Below are 25404 nucleotides of genomic sequence, written 5' to 3' on the forward strand. Positions count from 1 at the left end.
TCTAATTTGTAAAGAGCGAAGATGAGAGGGAGAGAGATGGCTGTTTAGCTGGCCAATTTGCAAACGATGCGGGAGGAGGGAGGGAGAGATGGCTGCTTTAATGTCACCGAATGTTACCACTTTGCGATCAGATCTCACTCATTAGAGACCAAAATTATAAAGATCTATTCAGATCATTAATCAATGCTGCCACCATAACTTTCTTCTCAGCTATCCAAAGCTGCTTTAAAAATCTTCCAGGATAGAGTGACACTTGAGTCAGGATTTGTCGAATAATAATCAATAAAGTTTAATTAAAACAGGAACAAATATAGTTAAAATTCTTGACTGTTTCAGCAAGCTGTGTCTTAAAGCGTAATGGTTACATAAATTGTTCTGTCTTTGTTACATAAGAGACTTTCTTTTCTCCCTTTACACCAGAATACTGACCAGATAGTTTGTCAGTAAATCTTACAGCAGCATAGATAGTCTTAACTTAGATCTATCTTTCTACTTCTCACTATTCTCTCTACTGTTCACTTTGAACACTAAAACCTAATTCTTCACTCCTCTATACCTGACTTCTAACTCCAACCGACTCTAACTCTGACCCTGACACTAACTGACTGACTTCTAACTCTCCCTGACACTAACTGACTGTTTTCTAACTCTCCCTGACACTAACTGACTGACTTCTAACTCTCCCTGACACTAACTGACTCTTTTCAAACGCAGCTAGATTTTTTTCTTTCTAGGCTCCGCCCACTTCTCACTCCTTTGCTTGGCTTCCCCGGCAACGCCACAGTGGATAACTAGTTAACTCCAACTTTTAGCCATTGCCACCCAGCAAACAGACAAACAACTCAAATACATATAAAGCATTGATAACTTCCTTACACCTTACACCCCAAAAGAATTATTTTTGACCATTCGGAGTCCCAGAATGGGCAAAAATAATCTTAAAAGGTTGCATAACAATATATATATAACATTATCTCTGAAATATAAACATATTATGGTTAAACATATATTATGAACTACCTATACAAACCTTTAACTCTTAAGATGCCCTGGACAATGCATCTGCGACCACGTTTTTTTTCCTGAGACATGCTTAATGTCATAGGTAAAGTCTTGTAACGATAAACTCCACCTTAACAACTTATTATTTGTCCCTTTTATATTGTCCAACCATTTTAATGGGGCATGGTCAGTCTGCAAAGTAAACTTCTTTCCCCACAAATAAGGTTTCAGTTTTCTGACTGACCAGATAATAGAGTAACACTCTTTTTCAATAGTGGACATGCTGCATTCGTGGGAATGCCATTTCTTATTTAAAAACAGAATTGGTCTGTCTTCACCTTTTTTGTCTATTTGACTTAGGACAGCACCTAAACCAGTGTCAGACGCGTCGCAAGTCAAAATGAAGGGATCATCAAAATCCGGGGCTTTAAGACAGAATCTGATGTAATAGCCTCTTTTAATTGATCCATGGCAGTTTGACAATTTGGGGTCCAAATTATCTGATTAGGATTCTTCTTTTTGGTCAGGTCTGATAAAGGGGCTGCCAAATTGCTAAATGAAGGGATAAACTTTTGATAATACCCAGCCAATCCGAGGAATGATCTCACCTGTTTTTTGGTTTTGGGGACTGGCCATTGATGGATCGCTGCCACTTTAGTAGGGTCTGGTCGAATATAACCTCCTCCTACTAAATGTCCTAAATATTTTGTGGTACTATTCCCCAATTTACATTTGGAAGCTTTGATGGTTAAGCCAGCTTCCTTTAACCTACCTAAAACCAAGTCTAAATGTTCCAAATGATCCTGCCACGAATTGCTAAATATTCCTATATCATCCATATAGGCCACGCAAAAGGTTCCTAGCCCACTCAAAACTTTGTCCACCAATCTTTGGAAGGTAGCCGGGCTGTTTTTTAGTCCGAATGGAAGCACACAAAACTCAAAAAAGACCCCCCTGGGTGCGAAATGCTGTTTTTTGCTGGTCTTGCGGTGCCATAGGCACTTGCCAAAACCCTTTTGTAAGATCTATACTGCTGATAAATTTAGCTTTCCCAATTCTTTCTAACAGATCATCCAATCGCGGCATTGGATATGTCTCAGTTTGGGTCACCTTATTTAAAAGTCGATAATCGACACAAAATCTAATGGTCTTGTCTGGCTTTTGTACCAGCACAATGGGTGATGCCCAGGGACTACTTGATGGAACTATAATGCCAAGATCTAACATCTCTTTTATTTCCCTTTCAATACATTCATTGAGTTTTCCTGTGACTCTGTAGGGTGGGGACGCTATAGGAGCTGCATCGTTGGTGTTTATCTGATGCTGTACTCCTTGGACCCTTTCCGGTAAATCTGAAAACATATTTTTATATTTATTTAACACTCCTATAATCTCTCTTCGCTGTGAATGAGACAATTCAGCATTTATTTCTACACGGTCTAAGTTCTTATATAGTTCTCGATCACCTTCCCAAAAAGAAAAGGGACTGGACTCTTCTTCAGAAACGACAAAATAAACATTAGCCGATCTCCCAACATAAGGTTTTAACATATTTACATGGACCCTCCTTTCGACATTTAAATGTTCATCATAGATGTCATAGTTCACTTGGTTGTGCTTTTTGGTGACTCTCCACGGTCCCGACCAATCTAGTTGAAGCTTGTTGGTTCTGTTGGGCGACAAAAACAGGACTTCGTCTCCCACATTGAAGATTCTCGGCTTGGCCGTCGCATCTTAATAGTCTTTTTGCCGATGTTGTGCTGCAGTTAGATGCTCTTGTGCAATGTCTCTGGCTAACCGCATTGTTGATTGAAGATCTCTCAAGTAATCAACTACTGGAACCGGCTCTGTTGCTGGGCTAGCTTCCCAGTATTCTTTAATCAAATCTAACGGTCCTCGAGCCTTTCTGCCATATAACAGTTCAAAAGGACTGTATCCTGTACTGTCATGAGGGACGGTTCTATAAGCAAATAATAGCTGTTGAAGTTTAATGTCCCAATCGAATGGTCTCTCTTGGCAATATGACTTCATCATCTTAATCAGTGTCTTATTCAGATTTTCAACCAACCCGTTGGTTTGGGGGTGGTATGCCGTTGATGTAAGATGTCGAATTCCGCACAGCTCAAGCAGTTTTGTCATGAGCTTTGAGGTAAACTGGGTCCCTAAGTCAGATACCAGTTCCTTGGGATATCCAGTCCTTCCCCAGATAGACAATAAAGCATTAGCTATAGTTGTAGTCTCAATGTTAGTGAGAGCTATTGCTTCGGGATACCTTGTGGCATAATCTATCATAGTTAAGATGTATCTATAACCACGTCTGCTTGGCTTGTTGAGGGGACCAACTATGTCAATTCCCACTCTGTAGAATGGCTCTCCAATTATAGGCATAGGGATAAGAGGAGCTTTGGTCTTATCCCTCCCTGTAGTTTGTCTTTGGCATGTATCACATGACTGGCAGAATTCTTTTATTCTCTGGAACATGCCAGGCCAATAAAAATTCTTGGAAATTCTTTTTGTAGTTTTCCTGATGCCTAGGTGTCCTCCCTGAGGATTATCGTGTGCCACTTTCATGAGTTGTTCTCTGAATTTTTCTGGCACCACAATCTGGGTATATGCTTCTGCCTTGTCTGTTGACTTGAGGCTTTTGGTCTCTCTATAAAGAACACCATGTTTCGTAATAAATCTAGAGGGTTGTCCTTTTGCTGACTCTGGTGTATTCTGAGCCTGTGTGAACAGAGGTCGTAGGGATTCATCCGCTCTTTGTTCTCTCAGAATCTCTCTGGCTCCCTCTGTTTTATCAACAATCTCGGCTATTACAGAGCTGGATTCTGGACCCTCATCCAAATCAGGTTGAATGGCTAAACACGTTGCTTCCTGAGTAGTGCTCTTGATGTTATGTTTATCTTCGTTATATAACATTTTCCAGTTTTTAATCTGTTTAGCCAGGTCGTTACCAATTAAACATTGGTAAGGTATATCTGGGCTGATGGCAAAGTCCCATATTCCCTTCCATTTCTCATACTCGATTGGTAATGAGACTACCTCAGTTGGTATCGCAGGCCCTAAGCCCTTTAAATTAATTTCTGAGGTGGGATGTCTAAATTTAGGAGGTACTGCTTCTGGATGTATGAGGCAGACATTTGATCCGGTATCTCGCCACCCTTGTATATTTTTATTGTCAATAGTAATGGGCTCTAAATAGTCTTCAGACAATGTATCTGACAGGATGAATAGACATTGTTTTTCCTTAGGCACGGCTTCCAAACTGCTTTTAGACAAAGTATCTTGTTTTGCCTTGGGTTCACCAGTTACTTTATTTATGAAGAAAGATGCTTTATCCTTTTTTAACAGGGGACATTGGTATCTTAAATGATCTGTTTTACCACATTGGAAGCACCTCATTTTTCCTTCAGGCACGGTTTGGGTTATTACTCCATGCCGCCTCCAGGTGGTGTTTTCTATCGCAAGCCCTTTTCCTTGTTGTGTGCGCACTTGAAATTGATAACATGGCTGCTTATTTGGCTTTTTATCATTTGGTGTGTCATCTTTTCTAAATCCTTCTTTTAAGGTAATTAGTTGATCTATCATGAGAGCTGCTTCTCCAGCTGTTGCTGGTTTTCTGTCCTGTATAAGCCAACGATAATCTGTAGGCATTAAACAAAATAACTGTTCTAGTTTCATTATCTCTTTCAGTTGTTGATAATCTTTTACCTCAGAGGTTCTCAACCAACTGTCAAAGAGCTGAGCTTGTTTTGAGGCTATCTGAGCAAAGCTCTGGTTTCTTTCTTTTTTCAGAGTTCTAAATTTCAATCTATAGAATTCAGGAGTCAGTTGCAGCTTTTGTTGAACTTGTTGTTTAAATAAATTATAATCTCTGTGTGACTCTTCTGGCATGTCACTATAGATTTCTAAAAGCTGTCCGCTTATTTGAGGTCTCAAATATTTCATCCATTTCTCCTCACTGACCTGGAAATCTTTACAACATCGTTCAAATGATATAAGGAACTTTTCTACATCATCACCCTTATTAAACCTTGGGAATCTCTTTAAAAACATGTCTGTTGCCTCAGCTCTAGAGTTCCCTTCTTGGTTACTGATATGTGGCTGAGATAAAGTTAACCTCTGTCTTTCCAATTCTATCTCCATTTTCCGTAATTGTCTTTCTTGTTCCTCAGCCTGACTAGCTTTTTCTAATTCCAACCTCTTCAATTCTCTTTCTTTCTCCAATTCTAACCTCTTCAATTCCCTTTCTTCAGCCTGTCGTCTCTCCTCCATTTTTAACTTTTTCATCTCTATTCTATACTTGTAAGTCATCTCTGACACAGGCATTTGTTCTTGTTCATGTTCATGTTCAGAATCCGAACTTTCTTCTTGGTATTCCTCTGCTTCTTCAGCCATCCTCTTTTGTCGTCTGGTAGCCATTTTTGTAAAAAATTTACCTCACAATTTACTTCTCTGAGCGATCTTAAGGCACTAAACTTCGATGTTACACGTATCCCACGCTAGCCGCCAATTTGCGAAGAGACGTCTCTCTACTTTATTAATTTGCAATAATATCCCATCTTGCTGTCTTCTAATTTGTAAAGAGCGAAGATGAGAGGGAGAGAGATGGCTGTTTAGCTGGCCAATTTGCAAACGATGCGGGAGGAGGGAGGGAGAGATGGCTGCTTTAATGTCACCGAATGTTACCACTTTGCGATCAGATCTCACTCATTAGAGACCAAAATTATAAAGATCTATTCAGATCATTAATCAATGCTGCCACCATAACTTTCTTCTCAGCTATCCAAAGCTGCTTTAAAAATCTTCCAGGATAGAGTGACACTTGAGTCAGGATTTGTCGAATAATAATCAATAAAGTTTATTAATTAAAACAGGAACAAATATAGTTAAAATTCTTGACTGTTTCAGCAAGCTGTGTCTTAAAGTGTGATGGTTACATAAATTGTTCTGTCTTTGTTACATAAGAGACTTTCTTTTCTCCCTTTACACCAGAATACTGACCAGATAGTTTGTCTGTCAGTAAATCTTACAGCAGCATAGATAGTCTTAACTTAGATCTATCTTTCTACTTCTCACTATTCTCTCTACTGTTCACTTTGAACACTAAAACCTAACACTTCACTCCTCTATACCTGACTTCTAACTCCAACCGACTCTAACTCTGACCCTGACACTAACTGACTGACTTCTAACTCTCCCTGACACTAACTGACTGTTTTCTAACTCTCCCTGACACTAACTGACTGACTTCTAACTCTCCCTGACACTAACTGACTCTTTTCAAACGCAGCTAGATTTTTTTCTTTCTAGGCTCCGCCCACTTCTCACTCTCTTTTGCTTGGCTTCCCCGGCAACGCCACAGTGGATAACTAGTTAACTCCAACTTTTAGCCATTGCCACCCAGCAAACAGACAAACAACTCAAATACATATAAAGCATTGATAACTTCCTTACAGCAGAATTCTTTTTATTGGGGATGCACGAGTTAAAGATAGGGAAAAATACAGACAAAATCATCTTCCTGATTACAACGGCAGCTAAGATCTGTTACGCTAGAAGGTGGAAACAGAAGGAAATCCCGGACGAAAATGAAAGATTAACAAAAATTTTAGAAATTCAAAATATGGACAGACTTACTTTTTTACTATCAAGAAGTAACGGGATGAACATGAAAGAAACAAATTGGAAAGAGGTGATGGACTACTTCAAACATAAAAACAAGAAGATTCTAATCTAATGGAAGAAGAGAAAGACTGAAGGAAGAAAAAGAGAAAGAAATTGAGAAGAAACAAGAAAGAAAAGGAAGAGAAGAAAGAAGAGGGAGAAGATCTCGTGATGACTCCAGGAAGTCGAAACCAGTTATTATTCTGACTTTTTAACCAGGTTTTGGGCTTTTCTATATTCTTATTCCGTCTCTTTTTTCTTTTCTCTACCTTCTTTTTCCCTTCTCTACTTTCTTTTATCTTTAGCAAACACAATTTTCCTTTTGGGGTTTTCCTTAGATATCACATCACACATATTCAACTCATCTTGCATTTTAATTGTAACTATGAAAATTCAATAAAGATATTTTTTTTAAAAAAAGGAATGGCTTCTGGGTATCGGGTGGCAAAGTCCACTGCAGTCAAGATAAACCTGTGTCCATCATGTGTCTTGTGGGACATGGGGCCAATAATGTCCACCCAGACCTTGTCAAAGGGAACAGTGACAACTGGAATTGACTGTATCAGTCCCTTCGTTTTATCTTTGGCTTTTCCCACCAGTTGACAAGTCTCACAGGTCTTACAGTATGTTGTCACATCATGTCCCATTCCTGGCCAAAAAAATCGAGCCTGGATGCGGTCTTTTGTTTTCTTAATATGCAGGTGTCCACTGAAGGTAGTATCATGGGCTAACTTAAGGATCTTAGCCCTATAGTTCTGTGGAACTACTAGTTGTGTTCTTTCATCAAAGAATTTGGGACTCTTCTGTCTCCTCACAACTCTATATAATTTATTCTCCACAACTTTAAATAAAACTGGATCTTCAATTGTGGGTGTGTGATTTTCTGGGACCACTTCATCCCATAAGGCTTTTAGACTTTCATCTTGTTGTTGGGCTATTTCAAACTGCTTCATATGGCTTTGATTTAAACTAAAGGGAATTTCATGGCTGTCATTTTCTGCTCGTGAGGTAGATGGCTGTTCACTTGCAACACTGTATTCAGCCTCCCCTTCTATTTTATCCTGGCTTCTGTTAACATGGCGACAGTGGTCAGCCAAATCATTCCCCAACAACACTGGAACTTCCAAATCATCAAAAAGTCCCATTCTCCATTTTCCAGAGAAATGTTTATACTCTATTGGGATTTCGGCCACTGACACTTCAAATATAGGACCATAAATGCCTCTCAACTTATATTTTTGGCCTGGAAGTATCTGTTCTTCTTTGAAAAACTCAGGCGTTATGAGAGATACATCTGACCCGGTGTCTCTAAATCCCATTAGCTCTTGATCTTTTACTTTTATCACCCTCAAATGATCTCCATTTGTTTCTTTTCCTGTACTCCATACTCGCATTATTTTTACAGGTTCTTCTTGTGGGTGTGGAGTGTGATTTTCTTTGTGTGGAGATATTTGTTTAACCACTTTAACTGCTTTAGGTGGTGTGATTGGCCTTTTCTGATTGTTCAATTTAGGGCAAGCCGTTCTCTTATGACCCTCTTGGTGACAGAAGTAACAGAAAATGTTTCCTGTGGCAATCCCAGAAATGGCGTCCCTTCTGACTGGGTGTTGACTTCCCATGTCAGTTTTCTCCTTTGGAACCCATTCTCTCGGCCTTTTGGTGGCTACTGAGGTATGACTCAAATTCCAGTCAGCCTCCATTTCATCCAACCAAGCTGCGAGACGTGCCACCTGTTTAATTTTCTTATCTTTAACGAACCACCTCATTTGTATGGGGATCAGCCGGTAAAACTGTTCCACACAAATCAAATGTTTTAAATTGTCGAAAGTGGTCGTTTTACTTCCTTCTAGCCATCTATCTAAGGCTTTCTCTAACCGGCTTCCTAATTGTGAAAAGGTCTCTCCTGTTTTTCGTTTGACCTCCCTGAACGTTTTCCTGCTCTGCTCAGGTGTCAGGCCAAACCTTAGCTTAACCCTCTCCTTAAATATGAGGTAATTCGCACTTTCTGAATCACGAAGATCAGCGTAAACCTCACTAAGTTCTCCACAAATTAGTGGTCTTAGGTACACCATCATTTTGGCTTCACGTACCTCAAAATCATGGCAAGCACGTTCAAAACTAGCCAAAAATGACTCTACGCAATCCCCCTTCAAATATCGAGGAAAGTTCTTTAAAACTCTTTGCATCGTGGAGTCAGGTTGTTGGTTTAAGTTAGGAGTTCCCTCTTTCTCTCTCAGTTGTAGTTCTGCCATTCTCTCCTCGTATTTCAAACCTTCCCTTTCTCTTTCTATCTCAGCTTGCATTCTTCCTCTTTCTATCTCCATTTTTTCCCTCTCTATCTCAGCCATTCTTTCTTTCTGCCTCTCTTCAGCTTGCATTCTTTCCCTCTCAGCTTGCATCTTTTCTCTCTCCCATCTTCCTCTGAAACTCAAGTTCCTTCATTCTCATTTCTAGTTTAAGCCTTTCAAGTGCCAAAGAGGTAGCCATTTGTTCCTGACTACTCCCTTGCACTTGGGTCTCAGTTTCCTCAACTGATTCGGTAGCCCCTTCTCTTTCTGATTCCTCAGAAGTACCCTTCTTTGCTTTTGGAGGTGCCATGGTGTCTATTGTATTTCAAAATGGCGATAGTGATGTTCTTTCGCTGAGGTAATTTCCCAATGTCAATTTTTAGTAAAAATTTACCTCAGGATTATCTGGAAATCTACTGGATTTAGGTGTTATACGATCCACACCGCTGCAAACCAATTATAAAGGAACGGCAAATTAATCTCAATCTCTGACACCAAATAATAAAGGACCGATCGATCAAATGACCGTTTAAACTATACGGTTTTGGCCAAACAATCACTCAAGCTGCCACCAATATTATATTCCGGATCAATAATGGATTTCACCAGCTGCCAAATCAAATTATAGAGATTTACAAACCAAATATAAAATGCTGCAAACCAATATGTAACGATCACCGTTCAATTGATAGACACCAATGTGTAGAGCGGCCACCAATTGTTAAGGGCTAAACCGGATTATTAGGCTCTTTTTACTCAGGAAAGAACTATTCTTAGGTCTAATAGGGAGAAACATAAATTGAGTAAGTTATGGCTATATAATTACTGATGACTGAGAATTGTTGAAACTGTTTCCTCTGCTTGGCTGACGCTTTTCTACCTTTAGAACTGAGGAAACATAGTAACACAACCTTTTGTGTTACAATGCAGTTTGTTTTTCAGAGAGATTAAATGCTTATCTAAAGTATTCACACACAGTCTGTGGTAGTAAAAATAGTATGAGACGTTTATTAAACAATCTTGAAAATCTCCAGGTACAGAATGCTTATTGGTTTCGTTAAAAATCATACAGTGCTTGAATTAGGTTCCAGTCATAACTTTCAAACTGAGAATTTATATCTTCTCCTAAATTAGATTTTTCCCTACAAGCAGCCCACTACACAGGGTCTGTCTAGAAACAATCCTTCTTCTGAGGTAACTATCTGAATCTATTTCTAAGTTAGACTTCTTCCTAAATCTTCACAGCTTTCCAAATCTACAACTGCTCTCCTTAACTCCCAACTCCAACTCTCGCCTCAGGATTTTAAAACGCTCCTTTTTTTCCTCTCAGCTTCTCCTAAACTCCTCCCCCTTTCTCTACACCAATCCTGGCCATTCCCTGTTGTCTAATGGCTAAGACACGCCCCCCTGCTCTGAACTACACTCAAAATGGCATCTCCCTTCTCCAAAATGGCTGCTGATGCTTCGCCTTGCCCATTCCCTATCTTTCTAGGCTTACAGGCTTTTCCTGGCCCTGCATCCTGGCTGTAACTAAGGTAAAGGTTCTTCACACCTCTCTTCATCAGGCCCCAAGACAGCACCAGCACCCACCCAGCCACCTGGTGCCCCTGTGCATCACCATGTGTGGGGACAAACAGTGGCACTCTTCTGTAAAAGGTTCATCTGGGCAGCTCATAGTTTTCTAGATTTGACTGTGAAACTCAGTCTTTGACAGCTCCAGGCAACTTCCTGATTCAAACCATTGCCAACTGGAGGCAACGGGCCTGGGTTTCCCAGCAAATAATTTATTTAAATTAAATTTTATTGGGTTTTACATATACAATAGACAAAAAAGGAAAAAAAGATTTAGATTTACAAGGAAAATGTGAGAACATTTGATTATAGGAAAGTAGGAAATATAAAAGATCAATAAAAAAGAATATATATGTCTTTGACTTCCATTCTGTCTCAGCTGTTTTCCATGACTCTGGTATTATTTGGTTTAAGATTGCGTCGTTCATAACCTTCTTCAATAATGGAATTAATTCCTGTTTCAAGGACTTATATAGTCCCACTGAATATCCATCTGGCCCTGGGGCCTTACTAGGATCCATTTTATTTATAGCTCTTTCAATTTCTTCTGTACTTATTTCTTTGTTTAATCTCTCTCGATGTTCATCTGTTATTTTTTTGTAATTTAATTTATTTATTTGGGCCATTATATCTTCTTTTGATATTTGATCTTTTTAAAATAAATGTTTGTAGAATTTTTGAAATTCTTCCAAGATTTCCTTATTTCTAACCACTATTTTTTTACCTACTTTTATTCTAGTTATGTGCTTGCTTCTTTTTATTTATTTGTCTCACTAGCCATCCTCCTGGTTTATTCGCATTTTCAAAGTACCCTTGTTTGATAAATTTCAATTGTTTAGCTTGATTCTCCAGTTCTAAATGGTGCTTTTTCTGTTTTAGTTCTCTTAATAATTTCACTAGCAACACATTTGTTGGATTCTACTTTAATTCCTTTTCATTTATCTCTATGTTTCTTTCAATCTCCTTTATTTCTTTATTTTTCTTTTTATTATTTCTAGCGTTGTGTTGAATCAAATGACCCCGCAGGACTGCTTTGAGTACGTCCCATACTATCTGGGGTTTGACTTCATTTGTATCATTTATCTTTAAGTAGTCCTGAATTATTTCCTTGTACTTCTTGATGTCATCCTCTTTCTTTAATAACTTTTCATTCATTCTCCATTTTCTGAATTTAAATTCACAATTAATCACCATTTCTAGTGGACAATGATCAGATAATTCTCTAGGTAAAATATCTATGGTATCAATTCTAGTTGATAAACTTTACATCAGCCATATCATGTCAATTTTTGACCAGGATTTATATCTATGAGAGTCAAATGTAAAATCCTGTTTGTTCCCGTTCCTTAATCTCCATATATCTTCTAAGTCCATTTCTTCTTTTAATAATATCCATTTCTGGGGGAGGGTCGAACAACCCTCTTTTGAGTTCTTATTTTTTAATCTCTTGCTTTTGTCTCTCTTACTGTTTAACATTCCATTAAAATCTCCTACCAATACTAATTCATCATAGTCTGTCTTCATCAAATTTTATTTCAACCTCTTAGTAAAAAATTATTTTGGGGCCATTTGCTGCATTAATATTACGCACTAAAAAAGTTTGATCTCCAATTAAAACACTCACTCCTAATATTCTTCCTTCTTGGTCTTTAAATTCTAATTTTGATTCGTAACAGTTTTTAATATATGTAACTACTCTTCTTTTTATCATAATAAGTAATATGATAAAATGAGTAATATTCATTTCCTAATTTCTTATTCGTTAAGTGGGGTTATGTTTTTGGGCAAGGTGCATTTCTTGTAATGTAATAACATCATAGTTTCCTCTTTTAAGTTTGTTAAATACCTTCTTTTCTGAGGAGAGTTGAGACCATTGATATTGTTAGTATGTAATTTTATTTGCTGTTCAAACATCATCATCATTTTTATCCTCATCAGTCCCAGTGTCCTCAGTATCCTCATCCAAATTCCCCATTGCTAAATCCATTTGTGCCTGTATTTCCTCATCTTCATTTTCAAAAGATCCAGGTCTTGGTCTTTTCTTCTTGTTTCCTTTTTTTGAGATGGTTCTTTTTGGTCTTTCTTTGTTTCTTTCATCAGTCTTTCATAGAAGGCTTTCGCTTTATCTTCTGAAGTTAACCAATATTTCTCTTCTTTATCAGTCATCATGATGCCCTCATATCTCTCCCAACGAAATCTAATTTGTCTTTTCTTGAGTTCTTCCATCTGGAAGAAGTATTTTCTTCTTCTATTTAGTGTGGCTTGAGGGAATTCTTTAAACATCACTACTTTTATTCCATTATGAAGTGTTGCTTTTTTACTATTTTTTCGGAGGATTTCATCTCTAATTCTTCTTTTTGAAAGTTGTACTATTATGTCTCTCAGGACTTTATGTGTTTTTGAATAATTTGTGGAAATTCTAAAGGTTTTGAAAATTTCTTTATCCATCTCATCTTCTGTACATTCCATGCACAAGTACAGTCTTTTAATTGTAATTTGTCTTAAGTCTTCTTTCAAGTCTTCTTGTACATTTCTTATTCTTAATTGAAAGTCAAGATCTGCCTGTTGGAGTTTTTCTTGAGTTCTCTCTAATTGCTCTTGTTTCTTATCCAATTATTTCATCTTCTTTTGGATTTTATTATGATTCTCTTCCATTTTCAATTTATCTTTCTTTAACTCTTTGGTTTCTCCAAATAATTGCTTTATATCCTTTTTAATTGCTCCATATTCTTCTTTAATTCTTTTTTCATTTCCATCGATTCTTCTTGCATTAATTTACAATTTGTGTCTTGTTTCTCAGCAATTTCAAGTACTTTCTTTTGAACCGCATCTTGTTTTTTAGATAATGTTTGTATCTCTTTCAGTATGTCTTTTATATTCGTCTCCTCTGAACCTTGTGATCCTCCTCTCACCGACAATCTCATATCTCTCATTTCTTTTTCCTATTCCATGTTTGTTTTTGGAGGTGCCATTGTAAATCAAAAGAAGCTGAGGGGTATAATTTTTATTTAATTTGTCCCTAATATTATGAATTTAATATTTAATAATTAATATTTAATATATTTATATATTTAATCAATTATCAATTATCAAGTTCAGCAATTATCCTCAATTAATTTTAATCAATTTCTGGAGAGACCCCCTGTGAGGAAGCCGTGGAATTATCAATATCAACTTATGAGCTGGATGCCAAGGGACCACTAATTAAAGGAGGTTTACTTATTTGATAGCATAGCTTACATTTAATAACCCTAATTTGGTCCTCCTTCTTCTTGTGCAGGGCTGTTTGACTTAGAAGAAATTATATTAGAAGCAAGGCTTGAGAAAAACAGTAACAAGTTTATTGGAATATAACAGGAGTAGAATAGTTTCAATATTATTTCACTCTAGAGGCACAATCTTAGCTGGTTACATTTATAGAGTTTCTTGAATGACTCTAGGCACTAAACAGATTTCAAAAGCTTTCTTTAGGCAGATGTTTCTTTCTTTAACAACCGTTCTGGTAATACAAATAAGCCGCTTGATTTATTCAACTGTATTGGCTCCTAGCCAAATCTTGATTCTTAATCAAAGAATCAGTCCTCCCTGTGGTTCTATCACTACAGGATTCCTGTTGGATTTCTACTTCCACACAGGATCAACTACCTCTGTAGTTCACAACTACAGATCAGTTCCTTGATCCTCTCACTGGAGAATCCTCTCCTGTAACTCTCTGGTTACAGACTGCTGATTCACAGATCAGTCCTCTTCTGTAACTCTCCGGCTACAGATTGATGACTTTCAAAAAGCTGCGCTGCCAAATGGCAGTTGGCAGTTGGCTCCGCCCCCTTTGCTATGGTAACTCAGCTCAAGGCAAGCCAAGCCAGTTACCATCCCTAATGAAATACAATTCTACATACATACAATTACTAACTATTGTCTAAACAATACATGACTATAGGAATAAAAATACATATCATCATACCTCCCAACCCATAAGGATTATTTTTGACTTTTCTACCAACTAGAATGGTCAAAAACAATTTGGGTGATATTAACATCATATAACTATATACAAACCATATATTGATCAGTCATCCAATAATATCGTTTAAAGCATCCTGGAAAGTGTGTCCGCAACAACATTGGTTCTACCTTTTACATGCTGGATATCAAAAGTATAATATTGTAACAATAAACTCCTTTGTAAAAGTTTGTTGGTGGTGCCTTTTGTGTTATCTAGCCATCTTAATGGGGCATGATCCGTTTGAATGGTAAACCTTCCCCATAAATAAGGCCAAACTTTTGAATGGACCATATTATAGCTATAAATTCCTTTTCAATAGTGGACAAACTACATTCCCTGGGCAATAACTTTTTACTTAAAAATAGGATAGGATGACTCTCTCCTTCCTGATCTATTTGGCTTAATACTGCCCCCAACCCAGTTTTGGACCCATCACATGTTAAAGTAAAGGGTTTATCAAAGTTTGGGGCTCTCAATACGGACCGTCAAGTTATGGCCTGTTTTAACTGGTCCATAGACCTTTTACACTCTACAGTCCAAATTATTTGATTAGGGCAACTCTTCCGCATAAGATTTGTCAAAGTTGCCACCAAAGTACTAAAGCAGTGATGGGCAACCTTTTCAGCTTGGTGTGTCAAAACACGCCAAAAAAAACTAAGCTTAACTCAGGTGGGGTGTCACTTCGAGAAAAAAACCAATATAACAAAAATATATTATTGTAATATATAACTTTATTTAATGAACCAAAAAGCTAATTATTTAACTTACCTGCTTTTTTCTATAATGTCATATATCTCGGCATTATAGAAAAATGCTGGTGCGGGAGCTGAGAATGAAAGGTCCTTCTCGGGATGCGGCCCCATTCGGTCGGATGTCAATGTATGCGGCCGCATGCGGTCGCATGTCATCAAAAATGGCTACGCATATCAGTGCTGACACACATGTCATAGGTTCGCCATCATGGTACTAAAGGATGGGATAAATTTCCGATAATATCCTGCCAACCCAAGAAATGATCTTGCTTGTTTCTTTGTCTTAAGTATTGGCCACTGATGTATGGCTTCCACCTTGGTAGGTTCTGGCCCAATGATACCACAACCCACAATGTGTCCCAAGTACTTGGTGGTGCTATTATCCATGTGGCACTTAGGGGCCTTGATCGTTAAACCTGCCTCCTGTAACTGATGCAACACTTGGTCAATATGTTTTAAGTGGTCTTCCCAGGTGGTACTAAAGATTCCAATATCGTCCATGTATGCAACACAAAAGTCTCCCATGCCACTAAGTACATTATCCACTAAACGTTGGAATGTGGCTGGACTGTTTCTTAAACTAAATGGTAAAGTAGTGAACTCATATAATCCTTCCTGAGTTCTAAATGCAGTATTTTCTTGGTCTTGGGGAGCCATAGGTACTTGCCAAAATCCTTTCGTTAAGTCTAAGCTACTAATATAATTGGCTCTACCCATCCTCTCTAATAAGTCATCTAACCAGGGCATTGGATAGTTATCTGGCTGTGTGACTTTGTTTAAGAGCCTATAATCCACACACAACCGTATGGTGTTGTCCGGTTTTTGTACTAGTACAATAGGCAATACCCATGGGCTATTAGATGGAATAACACCCATTTCTAGCATTTCCTTTATCTCCCTTTCAATACATTTGGTTAGCTTCCCCGTGATTCTATATGGAGATGAAGCTATAGTTGGGGAGTCAACTGTAAGGATTCGATGGTGAACTCCTTTTACTCTTCCTGGAAGATCTGAGAATAATTTATTATACTTGCTAAGTAACTCTCTAATCTGGGTTTGTTGTTTCTGGGATAATTCTGGAGTCGCTATTGTCTGTTGCTTTGGGTCAAGGCTGCCTCTTCCATGGAGTTGCTATGGAGCCTTGTAAAAGGATTCCCTCCTCTCTGGTCATCTATTTTGAGATATCCCACTACTCTTTGATATCCCACCGCTGCCACCAAAATGTGAAAAGGGGTCAGGCTGCCAGCCTGTGTAGATATTCCACCAATAAATATAAAGGATGTTTAATTCTGCTGCCACCATTTTGTGTTCATTTAAGCTGAGGCTTAGAGATTGAGAGTGAGACTCTGTTTAAGGCAAAACGGTAATTGTTGGTTTATTTGTATCCTTCGAGTTACATAACCATGATGCTTTCGAGAGTATATATATAGTATAAATACTTGATGGTTACAATGATAGTTATTGATTCTTCTCTTATGAAGATGTTACTTTACACGTAATTTCTGTGTGACTTTTGTTTACGTATTTCCTCAGCCTTTCCTTCATAAAACTTTCATAACATTACTCCTAAAAACTGTTTCCAAAACAAAAACTACACTCCCTTAACCGGATGCTGAAAATCATGACTACTTTGCATTTAAAACCTCTGTACTACTAACTTTTCTCTCCCAGCTCCTTCATGTCAGCCACCTACACTAGCTATCCCCAGCTAACTGAAAAAGATTCTTCAGTTGGCCTCCTCTACCTGTGATTATTGACTCCGCCCATCTCTCATGCTTTGGCATCTGCTCATTTGCATCTGGCCAATCAGGCCACTCCTATGCTCTTCTGCTCGATGAGAGCCACAAAATGGCTGTCTAACTTCCTGGTTCTACAAAATGGCTGCTCACGCACTAACCCTTCAAAGTAGGTCACATACCAATTTTCCCAGGTAAGTAAGATCCGTCACAAGCCTCTTTCTACTCCTGCTGGCAGTGGTGTATATCCCTTACTTTTCTTTTTTCCCTCCTTACTCTTCCATTCTTTCTCCCCCTTTCCTTCTCTCTCTTTCCTTCTTCTTTCCCTTCCTTTCCCCTTCTCTTTTATATCCTTTTCCTTTCTTTCTGTCTTCCTCCCCCCCCCTTTCCCTCCTTTCTACCCCTTCTCTCCCTCCCTTCTCTTTATCCCTCCTTTTCTATTGATAATACTCTGTCCAAACGTATCTCCCTCTACGTCCCACCTCGGAGTCTGAGATCATCTGGGGAGGCCCTGCTATCGACCCCACCACTGTCACAAGTGAGGCTGGTGGGGACGAGGAGCAGGGCTTTCTCAGTGGTGGCCCCTCACCTGTGGAACTCACTCCCGGGGGAAATCAGGGCATCATCATCCCTCCTCACCTTTAGGAGAAGGGTGAAGACTTGGTTATGGGACCAAGCCTTTGGGCACTCCGGCAATTAAATCAGACAACCAGGCGAGTAAGACCAGCAGGATTGATGAAGTGGAACGTAAAACTAGATCTATGAGTAGCGAATGCTGACCATGTAAGAGGAGAAATTGGGTTTGTATTTGGTTTTATTGATTTTATTGATTTTATGGTTACAATGTATATTTGTTGTTAACTGTGTATTGATGTAATTTTGTATTTGATTGTTTTTATGATGCAGGCATCAAATTGTGCCTTTGCCTTTGTAAGCCGTCCTGAGTCCCCTTCGGGGTGAGAAGGGCGGGGTAAAAGAACCCCAAATAAATAAATAAATAAATAAATACTCTACTCTTTCTCTTTCCTCCTCCATTTCCCTCGTTTTCTTACCTCCCTTTCTTTCTACACCGCCTCAGATTGATGACATGGTGAATAAATCATAACCAGTGACATCTCTCTTTATCAAAACCTATGCTAGCAATTAAAGATGCTGCTCAGAGGGCGTCCACTAAAAGCTCATATGTATACAAATGGTCCCGTTTTTCCTCTTTTGCTGACCAGACGGGAGAGACCCCTACCTCAACCTCAACTCCTGTGGTTTTAGAATTTTTTGCTCTCTCACAGATGAGAACCTTTCACTATTGTTCCTAAAATGCTACCTTGCAGCTATGTCTTGGTATTGGAGGAAGATGGGACTTCCATCATGCTTCTCTGACCCCTTGGTATCCCTTTTCCTTCGGGGTTTTAAGAACATCAGACCCTCAGTTGCCCCTGTGGCTCCAGTATGGAGCCTAGAGATTGTGCTCTCCTCTTTCTCCAAGCACCCTTTGAGCCATTGACTTCTACAGACATGCCCTTTCTCTCGTGGAAGATAGCATTCTTAGTTGTCATCACATCTGTGCGGCATACTAGTGAACTTTGTGTTCTTTGAGCGGACAAGCCCTTTCTGACCTTTAACAAAAATAATGAGATTTTGTGCACTGACCTCACATTCCTGCCCAAGGTAGCCTCCCGTTTTCGCACATCACAGGAGATAATTTTGCCTGCCTTCTTTCAGAATCTGTCTTCTTCCTTGGAGCAGGCCCTCCACTTGTTGGACGCTCATAGGGCACTGGCCTTTTATGTCCCCAGAACAGCAGAGATCAGAATGTCTCTAAGAAGGATGCCAGTGGCCTTCCTGTGTCCACGCAATGACTATAGTCTTGGATTGTTTCTATAATTTGACTGTCTTATCAGATAGCTGGTGGAGACTTACCTAGCCAGGTTAAAAGCCACTCCATGAGATCTGTAGTGACATCTATGGCTTTTCTGAGGGGTGTTCCTTTGGAAGACATATTTTGTGCGGTGGCCTGGTCCACTACCCTTATTTTCATCTCACACTAGAAGATTGATTCCTTCTCCCGAAGAGATGTGGCCTTTGGAAGAGCAGTCCTGTTTTCCTCATCTGTTTTATTTTCTGTATTGAAATGTTGGTGTTTAATCATTGTTTCTATTGTTGACATGCCCTTTCTTATATTCTTCAATGCATGTTGTACAGAGACCTTAGAACTAATCTCATTACATCATGGCCTCTAAAATACCCAGGGTGCAGTGAAAAATATTATTCCACCCTGCTGCTTTCAGACACTAGCACTACAATGACTTGCAATGTTGCTAAATTTTGTTCTGCAGCACTTAAAATTAGACAGATGATAATGGACCCCGTAATGCAAAGTCCTGTTGGGAATGTAGTTAGAGCAACATTTTACAACTGAAATGCTACTAATGTGCCCCCCCTCCTCTTTAGTGCCCCCCCCCCGTGTTTTGACCCCTCCTATCAGTCGTCCACCCCCCCCTCGGTTCCATACCTGTTACAATAACCTGTGTTTTAAACTGTGATTTTAAGCTATTTTATAATCTGTTTTTTAATAAGTTCTTCTCTGGGGAGATGTGCTTCCCCTCCCAGGGAGCTTGTGCCCCACTTTGTGTTGGTCAGTGACTATAATAAAGTATTGTATTGTATTGCATTGCATTGTATATTCCTTATGTAATCTTTGATGCTGCAAAGGCTTTCTGTATCTCAGCTGAATTCTAGGAGCCCCCGGTGGCGCAGTGGGTTAAACCCCTGTGCTGGCAGGACTAAAGACTGACAGGTCGCAGGTTCGAATCCAGGGAGAGGCGGATGAGCTCCCTCTATCAGCTCCAGCTCTTCATGCGGGGACATGAGAGAAGCCTCCCACAAGGATGATAAAAACATCAAATCATCCGGGCATCCCCTGGGCAACGTCCTTGCAGACGGCCAATTCTCTCACAACAGAAGCAACTTGCAGTTTCTCAAGTCACTCCTGTCATGACATGGGTGTAATTTTTTTTATTTTCTTTGGAAGACGCCTGTGCGTGAGTTTTTTTAATGTGTGGAGGTCAGTGCACAACTGATCAACACACAGTCTTCACAAAATGAGGTTCCACTGGTGGTGTAGTTTAACACAATAACCTTTTGCAGCCTTCTTCCGCCTTTACAGCCATTGTAACATGTACCATGTTATCCTCTGCCTGCTCCGCCGTTGAGGTCTTTGGGTCTTTGGAGTGTACTTGGTCTGGAAGCTCCCTCATGGCCACTCCTGGGAGTGCACGACTCCAGTTGTTGTGCCCACAGGTTCATTGGAACATGCAAGCCCCCTCACACAACAAGGTGACAGTCCATTGAGGGGGGCATTAGAAATGGTCAACATTAGAAAATGTTGACCATTTCTGCTACCTTGGCAGCCACCTCTCCACCAAAGTCAACATCGACACTGAAATACACCACCGCCTGAGCTCTGCGAGTGTAGCATTTTTCCGAATGAAGCAGAGAGTGTTTGAGGACTGGGACAGCCGTATGGATACCAAGGTACTTGCTTATAAAACTATTGTCCGCCCAACCCTGCTATATGCCTGTGAAACGTGGACTGTCTACAGACGTCACATGCAACTCCTGGAACGATTCCATCGGCTCTGCCTCCGGAAAATCCTGCAAATCTCTTGGGAAGACAGGCGGACAAACGTCAGTGTGCTGGAAGAAGCAAAGATCACCAGCATTGAACCGATGGTCCTCTGCCATCAACTCTGCTGGACCAACCACGTTGTCCGGATGCCCGACCACTGTCTCCCAAAGCAGTTGTTCTACTCCAAACTCAAGAATGAAAAACAGAATGTTGGTGGGCAGGAAAAGAGATTTAAAGATGGGCTCAAAACCAACCTTAAAAACTCTGGCATACACACTGAGAACTGGGAAGCCCTGGCCCTTGAGTGCTCCAGCTGGAGGTCAGCTGTGACCAGCAATGCTGCAGAATTTGAAGAGGCACGAATGGAGGGGAAAGAGAGAAACGTGCCAAGAGGAAGGCGCATCAAGCCAACCCCAACCAAGACCGCCTTCCACCTGCAAACCAATGCCCTCACTGCAAGAAAAGATGCAGATCAAGAATAGAGCTCCACAGTCACCTATGGACCCACCAGAATACTGATCCTGGAAGACTATCCTACTCGGCCAACGAGGGATCGCCTAAATAAGTAAGTAAATAAGTAAGTAAGTAAGTAAGGGTGTAATTCTTATTTGCTTGCACTTTATTAACTTTTGCCCTCTGTTTGTTTTGCCAGCCTTTTAATCAAATTTATATTAGGTCTCTGTGTTTTGCCAGCCTTTTAATCAAATGTATATTAGGTCTCTGTAAAACATTTTTGGCTGAAGTTAGAAAGCCTACTCCACAGCAATGGGGAGGCAACAGAGAAATTGTTCCTTGCTGCCACCATTGCATCTGCAAGGAACCATCCAGCTCAGCTGTTTTGGTTAACACATGCTGGTCCTCTAGGAGAAATCCCTCTTCATTCAACAACCCATTGTGAAGAATTTGCAAGGCACTTTGCAGATAAAGTTGCTCAGATCTGTCCTGACTTAGATGGTGTTATTGATACACTTCCAATGGATGTAACTTTGGCTCCTGCTTGTCCAGTGTTGATGGATACCTTTCAATTTGTGCAGCCTGAGGACATGGACAGGATCCTTGGAAAGGTAAGAGCTACCACATGTATTCTAGATCCTTGCCTTTCCTGGCTGATCAAACAGGCCAAAGGGGGACTGGCAGAGTGGGTGAAGGTGGTGGTCAGTGCCTCCTTAGAACAAGACAAAGTTACAACTTGCCTAAAGGAGGCAGTTGTGAGATTTATACTAAGAAAGAAATCCCTGAACTCCTTATAATGAACAACTATCAGCCAGTCCAACCTTCCCTTTCTGAGCAAAGTTTTGGAGCGTATGGTGGCCTCTCAACTCCAGTGATTTCTGGATGAAACGAATTATCTAGATCCATTTCAATCTGGTTTCAGGCCTGGCTATGGAACAGAGACAACTTTGATCACCTAAGTGGATGACCTACAAAGAGAGAACCAACGGGGGAGTTTATCCACTCTTGTATCATCTGCAAATTTGGTAATGATATTGTTATGGTGTATGAGGGTGCAATTGTGTACAAAGTGTAAATGCAGAGAACTCATCACACAGCCCTGTGGTATCCCTGTGGTGTACCTGTGGTATTGACAGACCTGAAGAGGTATAATGATTACCCTCTGAGAACGTCCAGACAAGAAGTCAATAATCCAGAAACAGATTGTGAATATTGAAGGTGGTGCTGGGGGACTCCGAACCCTTGGCTGTTGACCTCAGGACCTCGGGTTCCATTCCCCCCCCCCCCCCCATGGTGTTTAACATATACACAAAACTGCTGGGAGAGGTAATCCAGAGGTTTGGAGTATAGTGCCAACTCTACTACTCCTTTCCACCTAATGCCAAGGAAGCTGTCCTGGCCCTAAACCAGTGCCTGTCATCACAAAACAGAAGTACTCCAGGTCACTCATAAGGCAGAGCAGGAATAGGGATCCAGCCTGTGCTGGATGGGATCACACTCCAGGAGGAAGCAGCAGAATGCCACGGGGGACACATCTCTAGGAGTCGCGTGATCACCATTACCAGCAACCACATAACCACAGTAACCATAATCCAATCTGCTGTTCTGAGGTGCCGTGAATTTCTAATTGACTGTCATTACTGAGGTAAGTGAGGGGGAGGCTGGGAGAAGCGAGGGCCTGTGCTATGGGTGCCATTTCCCACCTTTAGAAAAAGCAGCAGATGAAGTTGGTAGTGCTTGCGTGGGCTTGAAGTGTACAAAATGTTGTTGTTCATTCGTTCAGTCGTCTCCGACTCTTCATGACCTCATGGACCAGCCCACGCCAGAGCTCCCTGTCGGCCGTCACCACCCCCAGCTCCTTCAAGGTCAGTCCAGTCACTTCAAGGATGCCATCCATCCATCTTGCCCTTGGTCGGCCCCTCTTCCTTTTTCCTTCTACTTTCCCCAGCATAATTGTCTTCTCTAGGCTTTGCTGTCTCCTCATGATGTGACCAAAGTACTTCACCTTTGTCTGTAGTATCCTTCCCTCCAGTGAGCAGTCGGGCTTTATTTCCTGGAGGATGGACTGGTTGGATCTTCTCGCAGTCCAAGGCACTCTCAAACTTTCCTCCAACACCACAGTTCAAAAGCACCAATCTTCCTTCGCTCAGCCTTCCCTAAGGTCCAGCTCTCACATCCGTAAGTTACTACAGGGAATACCATGGCTTTGACTATGCGGATCTTTGTTGCCAGTGTGATGTCTCTACTCTTTACTATTTTATCGAGATTGGACATTGCTCTCCTCCCAAGAAGTAAGCGTCTTCTGATTTCCTGTCCACAGTCTGCATCTGCAGTAATCTTTGCACCTAGAAATACAAAGTCTGCCACGGTGTACAAAATAGCAACCTTTAATTGAAGATTTAGTCAATGAAATTCAGCAACAAAAAATTCACTAATAGGCTAGTTAGTTAAAGAATTCCCACTCACTTATCTTAGTTCACAGCACCCCACACAAGTTAAATAATATCAAGACCAACAAAAGAAACTGACTGACTAATGAACAAAGAGGTCACTAAGCAGGTAAGTTAAATAATTACTTTTTGGTTTATTAAATACAGTTATATATTACAATTATACATTTTTGTTGTTTAAACTATACATAACATGAAATTACGATTTTTTTCTCGAAGTGACACTCCACCTGAGTTATGCTCCTTTTTTATGCATTTTGACACACCAAGCTCAAAAGGTTGCCCATCACTGTCCTAGAGGAACAATCTGACCTGGTGTGTATTATCAAGACCTGGTTGGATGGAACTGGGGGTGAGAGGTTAACCTCTCCCATCTCTGGCCACCAGATTTCTTGGTACAGAAGACGGATAGGCCTGGGGGCAAGGAGGAGGAGTCACAGTCATCAATCAGGATTCTATCTCTCTGATCAGATGCCCCAGCCCGCAGTTGACTGAGTTCAAGTGTGTCTATTTAAAGGTGAGTAGCCAGGACAGAATAGGAATTCTGTTCATGTACCGCCCATCCTGCTGCTCAACCATCTCCCTACCTGAACTAAGCGGGCTGGTCTCTAGCTTGGCATTGGAGTCCCACTGGCTCATAGTGCTGGGGGACTTCAACATCCATGTGGATACTAGCCTGTCAGGAGTGGCTCAGGACTTCATGGCCGCCATGACAACCATGGGGCCGTCTCAGGTGATATTTGACCCCATATCACTGGACACATGCTGGGCTTCGAGAAAAAAACCATAATTTCATGATATTTATAGTTTAAACAACAAAAATAGTTTAAACAACAAAAATATGAAGGTGGAGTGGAGTGGAGGAACTATCTATAGTTCCGTTGTCATAGACCGACCCTTATCTGATCAAGGTTGGACTAACTGCGATCCTAAACCTCTACGGGGGGTGGAGGATCAATGAAAATGGTCTGCCCCAAGAGACTTATAAACCCAAATGGATTTCTGACAGCTCTTGGGGGTTTTCCTGCCACCATGGAAGGTGATTCTGTCAATGCCTTGGCAGACCTTTGGGATTTGGAGGTCACCAGGGCTGTAGACACAATCATTTCAGAACGTCCTCTTGAACAGAGCTGAGCCCTGTGGTATAAATGCGGAGCTAGCAGCGATGAAGCAAATGTGCAGGAGACTAGAGCAACGTTGGAGCCCAATTTGCACCAAATCTGATCAAACACGGAGTATAGCATGCTGGAAATCCTACTTGGTGGCAATGAAGGTAGCTGAAAAATATTTCATGGTGACCAACATTGCATCTGCAAAGAACCATCCAGCAGAGCTGTTCTGGGTGGTCAGGGAACTCCTTCAGCCCGATTCTTGGGTGGGGACCCCTGACCACTCAGTGGCCCATTGTGAAGAATTTGCAAGATTCTTTGCAGATAAAGTCACTCAGATCCGTTCCAACCTAGACACCTCCATTGATGCAGTCTCTGTGGATGTATCCCGGGCACCTGCTTGTCAAGTTTGAATGGATTCAATTAAATTTGTGCAGTCCAAATATGTTGACAGGATCCTTGGAGAAGTGAGACCCACCACATGTATCTTGGACCCTTGCCCTTCCTGGTTAATCAGACAAGCCAGAGGAGGATTGGTAGACTGGGTGGTGAGGGTAGCTAATGCCTCCCTTACCCAAGGCAAATTCCCAACTAATATAAAAACAGTAACAGTTAAACCACTGCTAAAGAAACCATTGTTAGATTTGACTGAAATTGTTGCTTTAAACTGCTTATTTATGATGTTTTTATACTTATTATCGATGTATATGGATTGTTGTTTACATAATTTTAATATGTTTCAAA

The sequence above is a fragment of the Anolis sagrei genome, chromosome 1, assembly GCF_037176765.1.
Source record: "Anolis sagrei isolate rAnoSag1 chromosome 1, rAnoSag1.mat, whole genome shotgun sequence".
Lineage (NCBI taxonomy): Eukaryota > Metazoa > Chordata > Lepidosauria > Squamata > Dactyloidae > Anolis > Anolis sagrei.